At 41.9% G+C, this 17706-nt stretch overlaps 1 protein-coding gene across 1 annotated transcript in view; it reads left to right on the plus strand.

The window, feature by feature from the left end:
• SHISAL1 (shisa like 1) overlaps positions 1–7797 on the plus strand; it is a 79462-nt gene extending 71665 nt beyond the window's left edge. Inside the window, exon 6 of the transcript XR_002465836.3 lies at positions 1615–7797. The gene's annotated coding sequence lies outside the window, so the exon portion shown is untranslated. The remainder of the gene's footprint in view (positions 1–1614) is intronic.
• Positions 7798–17706: the final 9909 nt, after the last annotated feature.

Genomic DNA, 17706 nt, shown 5'->3' on the forward strand with positions numbered 1-17706 from the left:
CCTGCTTCACCATTTCCAGCAGTTGTTAATAACAGATATTTAAGAAGGAAGTGTGGGACACTGAAGAGAGACTGCTAAGAATTAAACAATCTTCCCACTACTCGAGGCAAACAGAGTTTAGTTTGTTCTTTGCTTCCAGGCTGGAGGATTTGGACAGTTTCCCCAGAAAGTTTTAGATTTTTCTAAACACTCTCTCAAGTCTCTTTGTCACCTGTTGTTTAGGAGGCATCATTGCCAATGTTCCCAAAATACTGAGAGCTCTGAGCTGAAATTTCAACTCTCCCATTAGTAAAAGGGAGCATTTTTCACAACATCACCTCTTGGGACAGATTATTTCCTTTTACAGAAAGAGTTCTTGCCCTGTCGTGCTGCCCCCAAGCTTTAGTTTTCCTCAGGTGTTTTCCTGTCCAGCACTTGCTGTCCTCTTTGGCCCATCCCAAATCCTTGATATCTGACTGAAGTCCTGCCATTTATACACAGCAGGTACCTTTCCCCATTAGAAATTATCCTTTCAGCATCAGATCACTAGCCTCAGACTAGAAGCTGTGCTGTGGGAATATACCTAAACCGTCAAAAATAGATTTTAAAGCCAAATTTTAAAGGAAGAATGAGAAATCCTTTGTAATGTCACTTACTTCGTGTGCCAGAATGAATTTCTGGAGTGTCTGTGACAAAGCTCATGAGCTCTAAAGTAGAAAAGGATCATTTTCATTAAAGCAACACTTCAGTAATTCTTAGGGGTTTTGCAGCTCTTAAGAGACTACAATTGCACTCCATTGTGCTAAAGTTTATGGAAGGTATTGCAGAAAGAAAGAGGACAAAAAGCAGCTTTAAAAATACATAAATGTGTAAAATTACAAATAATTGCAACCCAATCCCCTTCTCAAACTGCACCTGCAGTTGTGAAAACAGTTAAATATATGAGACAAAGGACATAAATCAATGGATGGGGTGTGTTACAGCTCCCCCACCAAGTTTCAACAATTTTTATTATGTGCTTCTAGTAACTGAGTAAGGGTTATATTCAGCACATTATGCTCACCAGGAACAGCTTTTATATACCAAGGAGCAAATTAAATACCTCTGGAATTTCCATGGGAGATGTTAAAATGCTGATATTGACTTACAGACTGCCATTATCACTAAGTCAAAAACAAACAGGAGCATCACAGCCAGTTCCTTTAAACTGTTTATTCTTACTAGAAAGCAAAGACTTCATTGATCTGCTGGTTGCTCACACAAGAGAAAAGAGAGCTAAGATTTGATTTTCACTGCCAAGAAAACAAAACCCTGTCATTCACCCAAGCTATTACCAACAATGAATTTAATTTGGAAAATGAAGAAACATTATTTGGGGGGTGGGGGGGAAGCACACCAATACATTAGGTATTAATAGCTACTGCTTTGTCTGTAGTGAGAATTAGCAGTGACAATTGGGTTTAAATCCTTGGCTTGGATAACACACAAACAAAAAAAGCTTGATCTAAGTAACATTTAAGAATATCCTCCCCTTAGCCAGCTAGAGAGATTTAATTTAAGGCATGTTTTTGTGAATTACATGAGTTTTATTTGTTTTGACTGCCTTATAGTTACTGCTTAATTTTTTTTTTTCAGGTAGGGTTACTGAAAACTGTTGAAAAAGCTGAAAACTGTCTGAAAAGCTGTGTTCCATTTTACCTCAAGGTTTTTGCTTCCCAGCATAAGGCCTACCTCCTCTGCTCTCCAGTATTTGCTGTCCTGAGAATTAAGAATATCGCATCATTACTACTATTACTGTGCAGTATCAAACTGTTCCCTGCAAAGCCACCTTCTCCAAGCATGCCTGGCTTTTGTTGGAAGAATTTAAGTTGCAAAATGCTGCTGGGATGGGTGGGAGCACAGTAGGAAGTGCCACCTTCAGAAAGCTAGAGATAGCTGGGGTTTGCTGTATAAACTCCATTATCATTTTAACCACACAGTCCACCTCCTATTTCCCAGCCACCAGAAAAAGCCAGTTGGGAATTTATCTAGCAAGGAGACAAGGCATCCCTGTGCTGGATCTGCTATTATTATGCAGATAGAGGAGCTCAAAGACATTTCACAATCTCTCTCTCTTTTCTTTGCTAGCTGCATGGATGTTTGTTTAAAAAATCATCTCCAGCTAATAAAAAACCTTTAAAGCCCCAAACCCTAAAGAAAGAAATCATGCAATACTGTGAGTCTCATAGATTTTGTTTTGTTATACTACCCACAGAAATGCCACATGAACAAAAGGCACTGCTTAAGCCCTATTTTTATGGAGTTTCTAGGCTGTAGCTCAGTGGCACAGGATGTGACTTCTGTTTGTGCTCTGCACTCATCATTCTTCCTTTCACATCTTCTCCCCACACTGCCCATAGACAAGGAGCACTCCAAGCATGGCAGGCAATGTTTTTGCTCTGCTGGAGGTGCTCCCACCCTCTCTGAGACCCAGCCATGCAAAGACTTCTCTGCAAGGAGCAACAGCTTCACCTTCTATAGCACTGCCCCTCCCCAGTCTGTGCAGGGAGCTCTCTGCCCACCCAAGGCATCTCTGACTGCTGGGGACCTGCTCCTGTGCCTCGGGTCCTTCAGCAGTACACCAAGAAAAGGGGAACCACAAATGTTCTGTTCACAGAATCACAGAATAGTGAGGTTGGAAGAGACCTCTAGGATCATCAAGTCCAACCTATGCCCTAACACCACAGCTAGACTATAGCACCAAGTGCCAAGTCCAGTCTTTTTTTAAACATATCCAGAGATGGTGATTCCACCACCTCCCTAGGAAGACAAGTCCAGTATTTCATTATTCTTTCAGTGAAATTTTTTTTCCTAATATCCAACCTAAACCTTCCCTGATGTAGCTTGAGACTGTGTCCTCTTGTTCTGTCAGTGCTGCCCAGTGGAAGAGACCAACCCCACCTGTCTACAGCCTCCCTTCAGGAGGCTGATTCAGGACAGAAATAAAACGGGAATACTTGAACACACTTTCAACTTCCCCTCACAGTCTTCAGTGTTCAGACAACAGGAAAACAGGCCATGGGAAAACCACTGGTGTTGAGAAAACTCCTTTCTTATCAACCATAGGATTGTAGGCACTAAGGCTTCCAGCAGCATTTTGCAGACACACACATTCCTTGCTGGAGCTCATTTTCCTGCAGCAGCACTGGAGGAATTAATGATGTAACTTAGACAGACTTGGGGATGGCCAGGCCAGCGGCTCGAGCTGGGACATGGCACAGCCAAGGAGAGCCAGAGTCTCAGCCGAGCAGGCTGAAACTTTCTGGGTCTGGGCCAGAGCATTCTTCATGCTTGCAGACACATCTTTGGTATGTGCTCACATGCCCTGGGTGAGTGGCGGCTCCCTTTGAGCCGAGGTGATCTCTGGATGTTTGACTTTGCCTGGGAAAGGAGCCTGGCTGAGGTATGAGGCTGCTGCTTGGGTATGTGCAAACAGGGCTGTAATGAACAAGGTTCCCATGTGCTTTGTAGCTCCAAGGCACAGATCAGAGAGGTGGGGTGGGATACAGTTGGTGGCAGCCAGGTCTTAGCAGGTCGCTATCACAGCTGGGCTTTCAGAGAACAGAGTATGAAGCAAAAGGTTGGGCTATTTCTTGCCATGGACTGTATCAGAGAGGGGACATCAAGAAAATTGCCCTGCCTGCACAACATTGCACAATCTTCTCGTCAGGCCCTCCTAGTAGGGACTTCCTGGGTGTAAATACAAGGGGTTTCTTCTAATGCCTTCATCTGATCTCTGGGTCAAGACACATACATAACAGAACAGCAGATTTAAGTCCTTGGGGAAAGCTTTATGAAAACTGCTGTGGCTGATGCATTCCCAGCATCTGCTGCTTTAATCCTCCCTCGTTGGAAGAGAAAGGAATTCAGCAACAGGCTGGTAATTAATTCTGCAACAATACTCAATAAGGAAAAGTTTGGTTTCAATAAACAGAACAGAACTGCTGATTTAACGCAAACATATTCAGTTAGGAGGACATCTCAAAAATATTTATATTAGAAGCAAGAACAAAGCAATAATAACCACACTCTACAGGAAGTATTGCTTGCTGTCTGGTGATTAATAAACCCCAGGAAAGAATAAAATGGATGGTCTAAATTTTTCTTCCCTGTTTCCCATAAACTGAAGCACACAAAGGAAATAAATGCCTATGGTGAAACCAAAGCCAAAATTTTGCCGTGAACTCGTTATTACAGGAATGTCTTGGAGATGCCCCTCCCCAGGGAGCTCAAGTGATTTCTTATAATGGTGATAGAGAAACAATGGGGAAGACTTCTAAAACAGTGGCAACTTATCCAGTTTTTATAAACTGTCTGTCAAGCAGAGGAACATTTCCTCCCCTACCAGTCTCTGCAGCCACAGCTCCAGCAGAAAGCAGTGGGAGCTCAGGCACATGCAGCCTCAGCTAGCAGCAGTTAGTCCCTACCAAAACATGCTAAAGAGTCTGTTAAAATTCAATTGCAATATTTCTCCCCAAAACATTTAGCTCAACAGGAAATACAATGTTATACAGGCAGCAAAATTTTTCATTTCTTTTTATTATCCTTTGTGTTTCAATGAACTGTTGAAAAACAGGCTACAGAACACCCCTGGATGGTCATCTCAGAATTCTTCTTTTACCTAAAATATACTCACTCCAAATCTGCCTGGCAATATGTTCTGAGAAATCAATCTGTCATTGAGAATGTGCCAGACACATGTTATGACCCCAATGCCAGACCACAACTGGAGGTCGTGTGGGTTTTTGGCCGCCAGAAGCTTTCTCTGAGCCTTTGGGCCGCACAGTTTAGCTCTCACCATCTCAGGTCCTCTTGTGGTCTAGCCCCAGCCAGCAACCAAACACCATGGAGCCTCTGCCACCAGTGGGATCAGGGACAGAACTGGGAGGATAAAAGCCAGGATACTCATGGGTGGGAATAAAGGCAGTTAAATAGGGAAAGCAAAAGCCACACACAAAAGCAAAGCAAAATGAGGAGTTAATTCCCTGCTTCCCATGGGCAGGCAGGTGTTCAGCACCTCCAGGAGAGCAGGGCTGTGTCCTGTGGAATAGTGACTTGGGAAGACAAAGTCATCCCAAATGTCCCCACCCTTGCTCCTTCTTCCTTCCCCTTTACATATGAGCATGATGTCACAGGGTCTGGAGCATCCCTAGGGTCCCTGTTCTGGCTGTGTCTCCTCCCAGACTCCCAGGCACCCCCAGCCCCTCACCAATGTGGCCTTTGAGGGGCAGGAAAGGCCCTGGCCCTGTGTAATCCCTGCTCAGCAATAACAGCAGCACCTCTGTGTTACCTGCCCTGTGTGCAGCACGCATCCAAACCACAGCCCAGTCCAGCCCCTGGGAAGGAAACCAACTCCAGTATGGGCCCCTAAAAGGAGGCATATGTCCAAGTCTGACATTGCAAGGAAACAACCTGGAAACCTTTATGAAGCTTTCAAGTGCTCTGATGAAGATGACAGAGAAAGAGTCCATATGGATTTGCAGTCAAACACTGGTTTAAAAACAAACAATATTGCAGTAATTTAAATATGTTTGTCCATTCTTCTCTTCCACACACTATGGATACACATCTGTCCCTTGCACTACATCAGGAAGTTTCAAAAGGAGTCATTAAGTCACCTCTGTATTTGATGTACCCTTTTCAAGCATCACCTTCCTTTCCACAGCTAAAATCCCCCAAGCAGAGCTGTGACATTCCTGTGCTGCATCCATCAGTCGCTGCAGACACTGCTCCTTGCTTGCACCACAGCAGCTGGAAGGTGGAATCCTCAGCTGGTATGTGCAAATTGCCTTTTCTAGACAGCTGGAATTGCTGCAGCAGCCTCCTCTGCAATGAGCTCCTCTGGAGGCTGACCCAAGCGTGCAAGTCACAAATACATAAAAGAGGAGGTGGAAATATTCAGGATCAAAGCAATGGGCAGAGGGGGCTTGTTTGCTTTTAAGTTCAGATTTGGCGGTGTCCTTGGGGTTTTGCTTTGGTTTTTGAGCAGCACAGGGGCCTGTCTGGCATGGTTCAAAGGCAAAAGAGCCGGCAAAGGTCCCCAGTACAGTCATGGCAGAGCTGCAAACTCCCTCATGCCCATGGATTTTACTCAAGCAAGTCATTCACCAGACATTATTATGGCTCTTCTTATTATTAGCCCTGGCCATGCTGCAAATTTCAGTGCCAAAGTCAGCAGTGTGAAATGCCCAAAGGATTTGTGCCCAAGGTAGTTCCTGCTGGCACACCTGCACAACACCATGAGAGCAAAAGACTGCTCTAGTCCAAAATGAAAAGGTTGTTGTTTTTTTTTTTTTACTCACTTTACTCTTCCTTTTTTCAGTTTCTGCCTCAAGAATGAAACTCTGACTGGTTTTTCTCATACTTTAGGTGCTGGATGCTCAGTAGTTACCCCTCATACCTCCATGAGGGCTTTGGCTGCGCTCCAGGACCAAGCAGTAATAGATGGAAACCACAGGACACAACAAGAACATTGTGTGGCACAAACACCAAACTCTATATATGTCCTACACTCCTTGATTTTAGTCTTAGGCCTAATGAATTCCCAGAAAATTATCCATAAACAGATAAAATGCCTAAAAAAATAGAGATACCAATAGTAGTCCAGGAGATGGACAGGAAGGATTTGGGCAGTATATTTCATCAACTCAACAGAAATGGAGGTATACAGTAAGTTACTCTTGTGACACTTATAAAGGCAAGCCTGAAAAAAAGTAGGAGGAGATAATTTTGTAATTCTCAGTGTGAATCCCCAAAATAAAGAGCTTTGTTCTTTGAAATAGAAAACAATCATTATTCCAGCTGTGTTCACATCCTTTTTGCCTTCCAGGGTTAATCTGCTGAAAAGCTTTTAGCCAAGATTAATGTATATCCAGCTGTCTCTGGATTTTTCTGTTTAATCAAAAAAATTAACACACAGCAAACAAATAAACAAATATTGGCAATAACATATTAGCAAGAAAAGGAACATTCCAATTCAAACACAATTCCCACAACGTTGCTTTTCATTCTGGAAGAATAAAGCCAATTGAATTTGTTTTCTAAAGGGAAAAAAATTGAGATGGGGTGAAAAAAGGTACACTGCTAATTTATAGCATTGCTCAGAAGACAAGGAGATTAAAGGGATTAAAAGCTGGGGGTATCAAATTGCTGGCTGCCTGCATGGTTTGTGTGGAGATAACACCAGTGGGGAAATAGGCTACCAATGGTTTCACCTCATACCAGCAAACCCCTTAAAATCTTCTGCAGAAGAATACAACCTTCACTTCAATGTGCTCAATCACTCCTTGTTGCCCCAACCAATTCCTGTTCTCCTGCACAGGATGTTAATTAGGCAATTGCTTGCCCCAGTGTAGCTGTTAAGATCCAGTTATTAAACTTTTTAGAGATGCCTCTGCCTGAATTAGTGCTGAGACCATCTGACAAAGTCAATAGTATGGATTGTATGGATTTTATTTAGCAGTAAATCTGAGAGAGAGAACTAGAAAAGAGGTGGACGAAGAGAGAGATAGTGACAGAGACAGATTAAGTAGAAAATATCACCACTCTGTGGATCCCAACAGCATCCCATAGATCCTCTCTATCTTGTCTTCTTAGTGGTGAGGGTCCCCCAAAAAACTATAGAGTTTGTGGATTAATATACATTTGGGCCAGGTGGGAACACCCAGATACCTCTCCTGGGGGGTCAGGTTTGACACTCTGTTGCAAGATCTGCTGCATCACTTTGCATCCTGTGCAGCCTCTTGCTGCAAGGCCTCAGGAATCAGTCTGGGGGCTGCTTTGGGGGTCCTTGATGGATTATGACCCCCTTAGCAGCTAGTTTTGCTAAAGTTCTTCACCAATACACCACAAAAGAAAAACCAACATGGAACAGCACCTATCAAAGCTGAGAAGTTCAGTTTGAGCATCTGTAAGCAGAGCAGAGAGAAAAAGCTGACCATGACTGCACCAATGAGCATACCTTGATCTGGCCTCAGTTTTTAAGGTACCTTCCAATTCCTTGGTACACTATCAAACACAGCTTGTGTATATCTGGCTCACTATTTTTTACTTGTAGCTTTCCATTTACTTAGGCATCATATGGATTTTTTTCAGGGCAAAATTGCTGTCATTTCATAGCTGACACTGCAAGTATCAGCCTTCCTTACAAAAACAAAACAAAAAACTACTGTGCTTTTTAAAAGACCTTTCTTGTTCCTCTACATTTAATTAACCACCAGCAAATAGGCCCTGTGATGTTTTTCTTTCTGAGATTATGAAGGACTCATTTCCAGATCTTTGGAAAAAACACAGCCAGAGGCAAGGTTAATTTTCCAGAGGAGCACCAAAGAATAGTGGAGAAAGTCTGTGGTGTGCTGAGAGGTTAAATTAAGGCTGTGCAGAAATGCTGGCCAGCCTGAGTAGTAGGGATAAGAGATAAGGTCAAGCCTATAGGGACCAAAGAGAATTCAACTTTTTTAACAGAGTTTTTTCAGAGAAAAATGCTGCTTCAATTCTACCAAAATTGGAAGAATCTCATGAAAATGAAGCTGGACCCTTATTCTATCACAATTTTTTCAGAAAGACAAATTCCAAAATGGATTTATAAAAAAAGAAACCTCCAATCTTTCAGGCTGTATGTTCCACATTAAGTTTTCCTCTAGAGCTTAAAATGGAAATAAAATAGATTCTTGCACACAATCTCTGCAAATACATAATTTGGTGTGAGGAGCAGGAGCTCTCTCCAGATCTCAGCTTTTTTTTCAGAGTAAACCAAGCTGTTCTCTGATCAGCACTGCAAGCAGATATATAACTTTAGCTACTAAAGTCCTTGTCTTTGGTGATCCACAGAAAATGTGCATCTGTTACAGCAAGAGGGAAGTTTAATTGGAGCTAAAGAAGCTCATGTTTTCAGGCTGGGTGTTCCTCATGTCAGCAGCTAGTGCAAGAATCAGGATGGATGAGTATTTTCCATCACCTTCCTTTTGGGGCCATCAAAAGATCAGTCTTAAATGTTATGACCCACATAACTTTTAGTAGTGTTTTTTCTAAATAAAGGAAGATTTTTTCAACATCAGCTTACAAGGAAAATTCTTCAGGATGATCAGTTCTAAAGAGGTATAAAGGCTGACAAGGAATAAGAAATTCAAACTTCACAGAAGCTGTGGGAATATTCCCCTAACGTGTAAAAACAGTTATCAGAGGAACCCTAAAACATGAATCTGCTTCCTTTCACTGGGACCTGGTGGTGTTTTCCTGTGAAAGCACAAGCCTTGCCAAATCCAAACCAACCGGCCCTAAGGAACAATTGAAAAATGGTACACAGAGAGCAAAACATTCCCAAATGTGCCAGGGCACTGCAATATCCAAGCATCTCCAAATGACCTGGTAAAGGTACTAGGGCTGAGTGATAACAGATATGGTTTAGACTGTACCAAAAAATCCAATTAAAAAAATATAAAAACAACAACAGAGCGAAGGACTTTAAAATGTAAATGTCTTGGACAAACGAACACGTCAACACAGCTAAAACTAGTAGTGACCTGACATTGTTTGAATTTCAATGCAGGTACTGTGCACGTGGAAAGCATCAAATGCCTTTAAACAGCATTTCACTTCTAAAAGGAAATAAATCCAAGAACCAAAAGGCAAACATAAAAAACCCTTTCTTACAGACACCCAGGTTGAAAAAAGGTTCAGATATTGCTGCTATTCCTGGATCATTGCTACAATACCACTTCTACCTCCTCCTTTTGTGCTCAGTAATAGTTGCTGTTGCTTTTGCTTGAGAGTGCAGCAATTCAGCAACATATCAGATACATCTGATGTGTATCCAAAAACCTGAGGGTTTAATATAGATTAAATCACTGAATGTCTTCTCAGGAATGCCAAAGTCTGGCCAAGAATTACCAGACCACTAAAAAAAAAAAAAGGTATTCATCATCTTCTAGCCTCTCTCAAGACATTGCTCCCAAATCTGTCAAGGCTCTTCTGCACCTTCTGAAGTGCTGTAAAATTTACCCTCAGGAAGGATTCCAAGCTGATGGTTCATCTTTTCTTACCTCAAGACATCTGAGCCTACCCTGAAGCTGTGGGATTTCCATTGCAGCACCCTCCCCTGCAACTGGCCTACTCCTCACAACATCTTCTAGCAATTTTGTCTTGGCAGGTTTTCTGCAAGGAAGCAGACTGCAAGAAGTAGACTTGTTCTCCTAAAATACATCTATGTAAAAAAAAAAAATTTGGGGTCCTTTGAGTTCAAACAAATACTCCTCAACTGTTTTTGTTTGCATGGAAAACTCAATAAGTGGCTCCTCTAAAAAGTCAGAGTACAGATGTTGAAGTATTGCTTGAAAAATTCAGCTTCTGCTGTTTCTCAGAGTTGGGTGCACATGCGACCTCACTGCAACACACACACCCAGCTGAGGCTCCAGCAGCTTCACAGGTCAAAATAAACACAGTAAACCACAGAAAAATTCAATATATGCTGCATGAGATACTCACATTTTCTTCAAGTGAAATTCTATTTAACAGACTTCCTGCTTTATTATTTATGGCAGTGTCTGTCTCATTTTATCAGGTTTTTTTCCCAGCAACATACAGAACCTTCTGTGGCTCACTTGCACAGTTAAAATAACAAATCGTGAAAATGAGATGCTGGCAAGCAAGCAAGGGGTTGAGACAGTGCACATCATCAGAGCTGACAGTGTATGGTTCCATCATATTTAGCCACTAAGGGCTTACTGGTGGCATGGAAGTACACTGGAATCACTGAGGTGGGAAGCAGCACCCCAGATCAATGGGATTCCCAAAACTTGGGAGAGATGCAGAGATGCCCTGCAGTCTGCTGCTGTCCAGCATTCTCCATGTGGCTCCAGGATTTCCATTATCATCATCACCTTCTTGGCTTCTTCATCTTTTCATACCAGATTGCTGACAGTGTTAGGAAATGGTAATCACTATTTGCTACCCACTTTATTTTTCACTTACTTTGGTTTATTTTCACTTAGTCTTTTTCTTCTTCCTCCTTTTATTGCCTTCTTTTCTCAAATGTGTAACTGCATCAATATTTAAAGCTCTTTAAAGATTAAATTACATGTATAAAGAAAGGCAAGGCAGCAGGCTGAAGTTAAATCAATTACTGTTGCTTCATGACAATAGTAATGACAAAATACAGATCAGCTGCAGCTTCTAAAACATTTACCCAAAAAAGACGGGTTTTTAAAGGAGAATTTCATGTCTCCATTGTGGCCTGTTTGCTTTCTTCTGTTTCCACTGTAACACAGAGCCTGACAAGCTTCTGTACCCAAAGGGGCACAGACAAAACCCCCTGCTCTGTCCCTCTGTCCATCCACTGTGCATGCCCAGATTTCCTGGAGCATTAATGAGTTCTCAGCTCAGGATTTGCTGTAATAGCATAACTTCATGGGGGCTATGGAGTAATTTATTAAATATAGCCCAAGGTTAAACACAGTTCTGCCCATACTTTCCAAAATCTTAATGGAGGTACGGTACCTCTGGAGATCACCTTTAAATAGCATTTCACTTCCAAAGGGAAATAAATACAAGAACAAGAAAGCAAACAAGCAAACAAACAAAAATCCCTTTCTTTCAGTTTTCCACCAGCATATAGAAAGCAAACTGGAACAGATAAAGCCAGTGCCTTGGACTGAGATACATCCTATGCAACAGACAAGTTGAGGTGTAAATGCAGGCAGCTCCAGAGCCACAGTGCTGGCAGGAACCTTGGTGGGTCACCTCATCTACACCCAGGGCACACGACAGGACCAAGGCCAGCCCAACAGACTGGCCTGACCCACACAGGAGTCAGAAGCCTCCATCCCCCAAGGGCAGCTGCTCCTGTGCTCCCCCAGCCCAGCACACTGCCCAGGCATGTTTTTTAGAGCCTGTGAGATTCTTCAGAAACTTGTTTACAACTCTCCAGCTCTGTACCTGGGATGAAAAAGGACAGCTAACTCACTTCTTTTTTTATACAACATCACTAAGCTGATCTCCCTGCCATCTGGGGATGATACAATGCCACTGCCTGACACTTCACCATCAAGGAACTGGTTGTGTTTTCACTCAGGATGTTAACAGTGCAGAAAAAAGAGAGCAATCGTCTCATATATTAGATATTACATACCTAAAACTGGCTCTTTACGAAATCTCACTAAACAGCTTTTAAACATCACTGAACTGCCACTCAGGACTCACCTTTCAAGAAGTGAAATCCTGCCACATCCCATCTTTTCAAGCCACCTAATCCCTCTGCCCAGATGAAGAGAATTCACCCACCCATCCATGTTTATCAGCCAGTCACCAAACAGGAGGGAAACATTCAGCATAGGGATTGGAAGCTTCTCCCAGCAGACATCAAACAACATCTGTGCCAAGCCAAATAATCAATGGAACGGTTGGGAAATGTCATCCCATACTGGTTTTGTCTAAAAGTATAAATTCACATTAAAGAGGAGCCTCAATTCAAATGCCTTGCTATTTTCAGAGAACCCATTTGCAGGTGACTGATGCTGTCTCTGCCAACCTGGTCTACTCTTCCAGACAGCTCTCCACTCCTCACATCCCCACTGTGCTGCCCAGACCTGGTGCTGTCCATCAATTCTCATTACAGGGTGGGAGATGTCTCTGAAAGTCATTATTACAGAGAGAAGAGATGGCCACGAAGATAAAACATGCACAAGAAAGGGCAAACAATACAGAATTTTTCTCAAAGGCACAAAAATAGGAAGCTAGGAATAAGCTACTTGGAAGCTAAGCCTAACCTGGAGCTTGAAGGTAAAAAAATGGCCAAATGCCAATGAAAAAATTTCTTGAAGGCTTCCCACAAGGGCCCTTGGACCACTTTGGTCACAGTCTGGTGCCTCCTCAGGGTCACCTGCAGCTGCAATGATGGTCAGTGTTTTCCCAATGTTGTGTTACAAATATTGTCACACAAGATTCCCAGCAGCCAGGGGGGAATCACACAGCTGTAGAGACAAAGGGACATGGGCAGGGGACAGAAGTTCACAACAGACACAGGGTAATTGCTGCATTTCAATGAGCTGACCAAAACAAAGACACTTTGGTAGAATGAAATTACTGATGTCACTAAGAGTGGTAAAATACAATTGGTAGGAAGGAAAGAAGTCTTCTCCAGACAGGATTTTCAGTGATTTTGAGGTTAAAAAAAAAAAAAAAAAAAAAAGGTTTAAATTTCTAAAAATCAATGTGTTCAGTACACTTACATATTCAGCTGGGAAGGCTTTGTAGCTCTGTGCTCTGGAATTCATCTTTATTGGAAAAGATTAAAAAGGAGCTTTTTTACAGCTAATAGATGGGATCTGAACCATCAATGCAGCCAGCCACAGACATAAAAAAATAGGAAAACAACAGAACATCAGTGTATTTTGCTTTACCTGCCACAGCAGCTTGGAGGAAGAGAAGTCTCTGTAGCTTCTTGGCCCCCCAGGTTTCACACAGGGTACATTTTAGCTTTTTGCCCTAACCTTTAAGTTAAAAGCAAATCTACATTGCAGCTTCTAGCATTCCAGAGCTCTTGATGGAAAAAAGGCTGCTGAGTTTGCCAGTCTTCTCTGGGATTTGCTCCTGAGAGCTTGGAAAGTGCAGGTTTGTGTGCCTGGTTTGCACTAGAGCACAAGGAGCCAAGGGCGAGGGTCACGCTCTGCAGGTGGTGCCAGATAGATGCCAGGCAAACTCTTCATTTTACTGCCCAGGACAGCCACTAAGCTTTTGCTTCCTGGTCAAACTTGCAAGGCATCCAACAAGATCAATTTACCAGCTAGAAGGATGTGATTTTTCCAGTGCAAATTCAGGTCTTAAGTTTGCTTATTCTCCTCACGTAGCACAACTGGCAGAAGTAACAGACAGAGATCAAAAGGAAAAGAAACTACATGAGAAAAGATGAAGTATGAAATAATGCTGGTAACAGACAAGCTGCAATTCATGATCAAAGGAATGAATCTGGCCCCAGCTACATAAATAAAGAAATATCTTCCCCCATTTCTGAAAGGAAGAATTCATTGTTTGCCCTCATATCATGCAATTATTTCAGGTGCATATATACTTAGGTAGCTGAAAGGAAAAAAAAAAGTAACAGAGCACCTCAAATTTTGTCTATTTTGCTTTATTCATTATGAAAGAGGGTTCTCCTGGGATCTCACTTCTTTCCCATTCATGTTGTGTATAATCCACAAAATAATCAAACCCCAGAGCATTTTCCATTCCACCTAAAAGAGTGCCAAAACAAGGTCTCTTGACCATTACTAGCTAGAAGCAAAGGGTCCTTAGCAGCCAGATCAGCACTTCATACCCCACACATTTCCCCTCCACAGCCACAGAGGGGATCTGTGAGACAGAAAATGTCTCAGCAGCATCTCCCAGGGAAGGCAGCACCCACCCCATGGGGCTTCTTGGTCCCTTGAATTCAGATGGAGCAAGAGGCTCAGAGAGGGCTTGATAAGGAGGTGGTGGAAGCACATGGAAATAAATTATTTTCCACCCATACAAACTGACCTTAAAGCCTGAGAAAGGAAAAGTGCCTCAAGCCTCTCACCCTCTGACACATGAGCAGCTCTGCATTGAGAAAGCTGCCTCCAGGTCTGCTGCTGATATTCAGGTGAGCAAAAGACATCCCCCCCACTGGAGTCCTGCAGCACCTCCACCTAGGAATGGGCCCCAGGGAAAAGGAAATATTTTCATTGCTTGGGAAAAAAAAAATAAAAGTGGTATTTTACTATTCAGACAAAGGCAAATAAAAAGAAATACCTAGAAACTTTCACTTTGACTTTTAAAGTCTCAAACACCATTTGCCTACCATCTAATTTATTAAGGCCACACAACACTGTGGAGACTGCCACGCCAAAGACCAGGAAGCAGCAGAGTTCCTGTGACACATGCTGATTTTCCCCCTCTCCCTATACCCCACGCCAGAAACAGGTCCAGACCCATCTCCCAGTTTCAGGAGAGGTTAATGCCAGAAGCAGCACCAGCACCAACTTCCTCAGTGTGGGCAGGTGTCTTGTGCTCTGACCTTTTGTTCCAGAGCCAGAAGAATGCTACAGCATTTCCTTCTGAAGTGGATGGCCTCCCAGCACACCTGAGCAGGGCAATTTTGCACAAAGAATTGCATTCAGCCTGACATCAGCAGTGACTGATGGGCACTCTGCAAAGCTGAGCATTAAAAGCCTTTGTGTTCCCATGGGAAGGGCCAATCTTTGCAAGACCTGGGTTCATATTTTTGTTTTACCAGCAACCCAGTGTGCAGAAAAGTTTCAAAATCCAAGAGAAAAGGTGGAAGATTTTAGATTCTATTTTGTTTTTCAGTGTCAGGTTTGAAATACACAGAATGTCCTTGTGGAACAGAAATTTCCATGTAATTCAATGGTTGCATGCCAAGAATTTTCAGTGTGATTGTTCCTGAACAGAAGGTGAATGTTAGGAAGCACATTAAAGGGAAATGTGCCAGAACCATTTGAATTAGTTCCTCTGTTCCTGCTGACAATGGCCAAGGCATCACCACAGAAACCTGAACTTCTTGATGCTGCACCTCCAGAGAGAAAAGAACTCTTCTGACAATCTCTGCTGTGCTACCAGATCAAACAGTTGATTTTAGCTTTTCTTCCCTCATCTATTATCTCTTACCCATTTAAATAAACCACTCTGAGGCATCTGCTAGATTTTCAGGTTGCACTTGATTTCAGGGGAGCTCCCACCTCCATACAAGCCCCTTGCCAATTATTGTTACATCAACCATTCCAGCATAAATTTGGACTGGATATGTTTTCATAAATGCTTCCTCTGTGTTCATTGGTCCTGATTATTACATTATTATACCTGATAAATAGTTGTCAAGCAACAAGAGACTCCTGGTACCCAGGCTGGTGGTTCTGCTCAGGTTCGGGGTTTGTTTCCTATGGCAGACTACAGTTACTGCTGTAGGAGAATATTTTAAAAAATCATTTCATACTTGATAAGATTGAAGAGAAAATACTGCACAAGCTCAGGCAGAGAGAAGACATTGTGAGATAGGACAGGGTTCATGCTGGAGAAAGGAAAATATGGAGGCAGAAGGTGGGAAATGGAATAAAGAGAAAATAGAGCCCCCATTTTTCCCTTTCTGTGTGTTGAAATACAAGACACTAAATTTTCCTCTAATAATAAATGTTTGCACTTCACAGTGTGTCCTTCTACTAATGGAAATTTTTAAACTAAACACCATGATTTATTGAAAAGCTTTTTATTCTTATCTAGTTTTTTTTTATTGCCAATCAATTTTTCTTTAAAACAGATAATACCACCAAAAATAGGTCTCTAGAGAAAGAAGTGTGCTTGATATTGAGGCCCTTGTCTTAGAACAACATTTGCACACTTCAATAATTCCATCCCATAATTTGTGTAAAATATTGATAAGAGACATTATTTTAGAAATTATCCTAGACTCAACTTTCTTTTTTCATTCAACATGAGTTTAATGTGCTTTCTCTAAGAACCAGCCAAAGAGAATAATTTTTATTCATGGTCTTGTCTTTTAACTCACTCCTATTAAAAGTCCATGAGTGTCAATGTTGGTGCCACTGGTTTTAAGAAAAAAAGAGAAAATAAAATAAAGCCTGGTAGAAACCCAAAAACAAAAACTGAGCCACTTTCTAGTGCTGAAAGCAATCTGAGCAAAGCTGCAGCCCCCACCCAGCAGCCAATTTGACCTGTGCAACAAACTCTGAGGGACTGAAATTCCCCACTTCCCCTTAACCTGGGATTTGACAGCATTATAACATTTATAATTCCTCAGTTTTATACCTGCCTGCCTGCTCTAAGACCTTGGAGATACAAGATTATAATACAAGATTCTAATCCTTGTTGCAAAACTTTGGAACTTCCTGCACCAAAATAGTCCAACCTCCATCAGTAATTCATTTGCTCGATGGAAGAACAATATTTGCTTTACAGGGCGAGTTTGGGGGCTGATTTTTATGGCCTGGAACGTCTAAAGAAGTATTGATAAAATAGCAAATTGTAAAGGCATATCCTGGCAGGCTAATTTTAGAAAACTAAATTATCAAGTTTTAACATTAAAGCTGGAGCAGTACAGGATTAAGCAGAGACACAAAAATGCCACCATTTTAAAATTTATGAAATATTTGCTCTTTAAAGTAAAATTGTACTTTTGTAATCTCTCCATTCAAAGAGTTTGGGGAAATATTCATGCACTCAGTCTGAAAGCTGAATCACTTCCTTTTGCTGTGTGTCCCATTTGCTTTTTCTGTATTATTCACTACCAGAGAGACACGGTGATTTAACATTAATTTAATTTACATATATTAAATGTGCTCAGAGTATTTGCACAGCTTGACTAGAACTATGGGACCAGCTTTCCAAATTCAGATAAAATTTCCAAATTCATGGCAAAGCCCACAGGATGCAGTTATTTTGCTAAGCTGGCTGTGGAACACAGTCACTTCTTAACTCCTCAAATTTAACTATTCATGGAGAGTTAATTACTTCTGTTCTGCAGATCAGCAACAGCTGACAAGCCTTATGCATTGGCATTTCTTTCCTTTGTCAGATCCTTGTTCTGCATCTGTGTCTGCCTCAAAGCTTTTCAGAAAGTTTCTGTGTTAATCAGTAGAGTTTTCCTTTTGAAAATCATACAATTATATGATTATACAAAAAAAGATTGTCGTGTTTCGAGAG

This window comes from Lonchura striata, chromosome 1A, assembly GCF_050655825.1.
Source record: "Lonchura striata isolate lonStrDom1 chromosome 1A, ASM5065582v1, whole genome shotgun sequence".
Taxonomy (NCBI): Eukaryota; Metazoa; Chordata; class Aves; order Passeriformes; family Estrildidae; genus Lonchura; species Lonchura striata.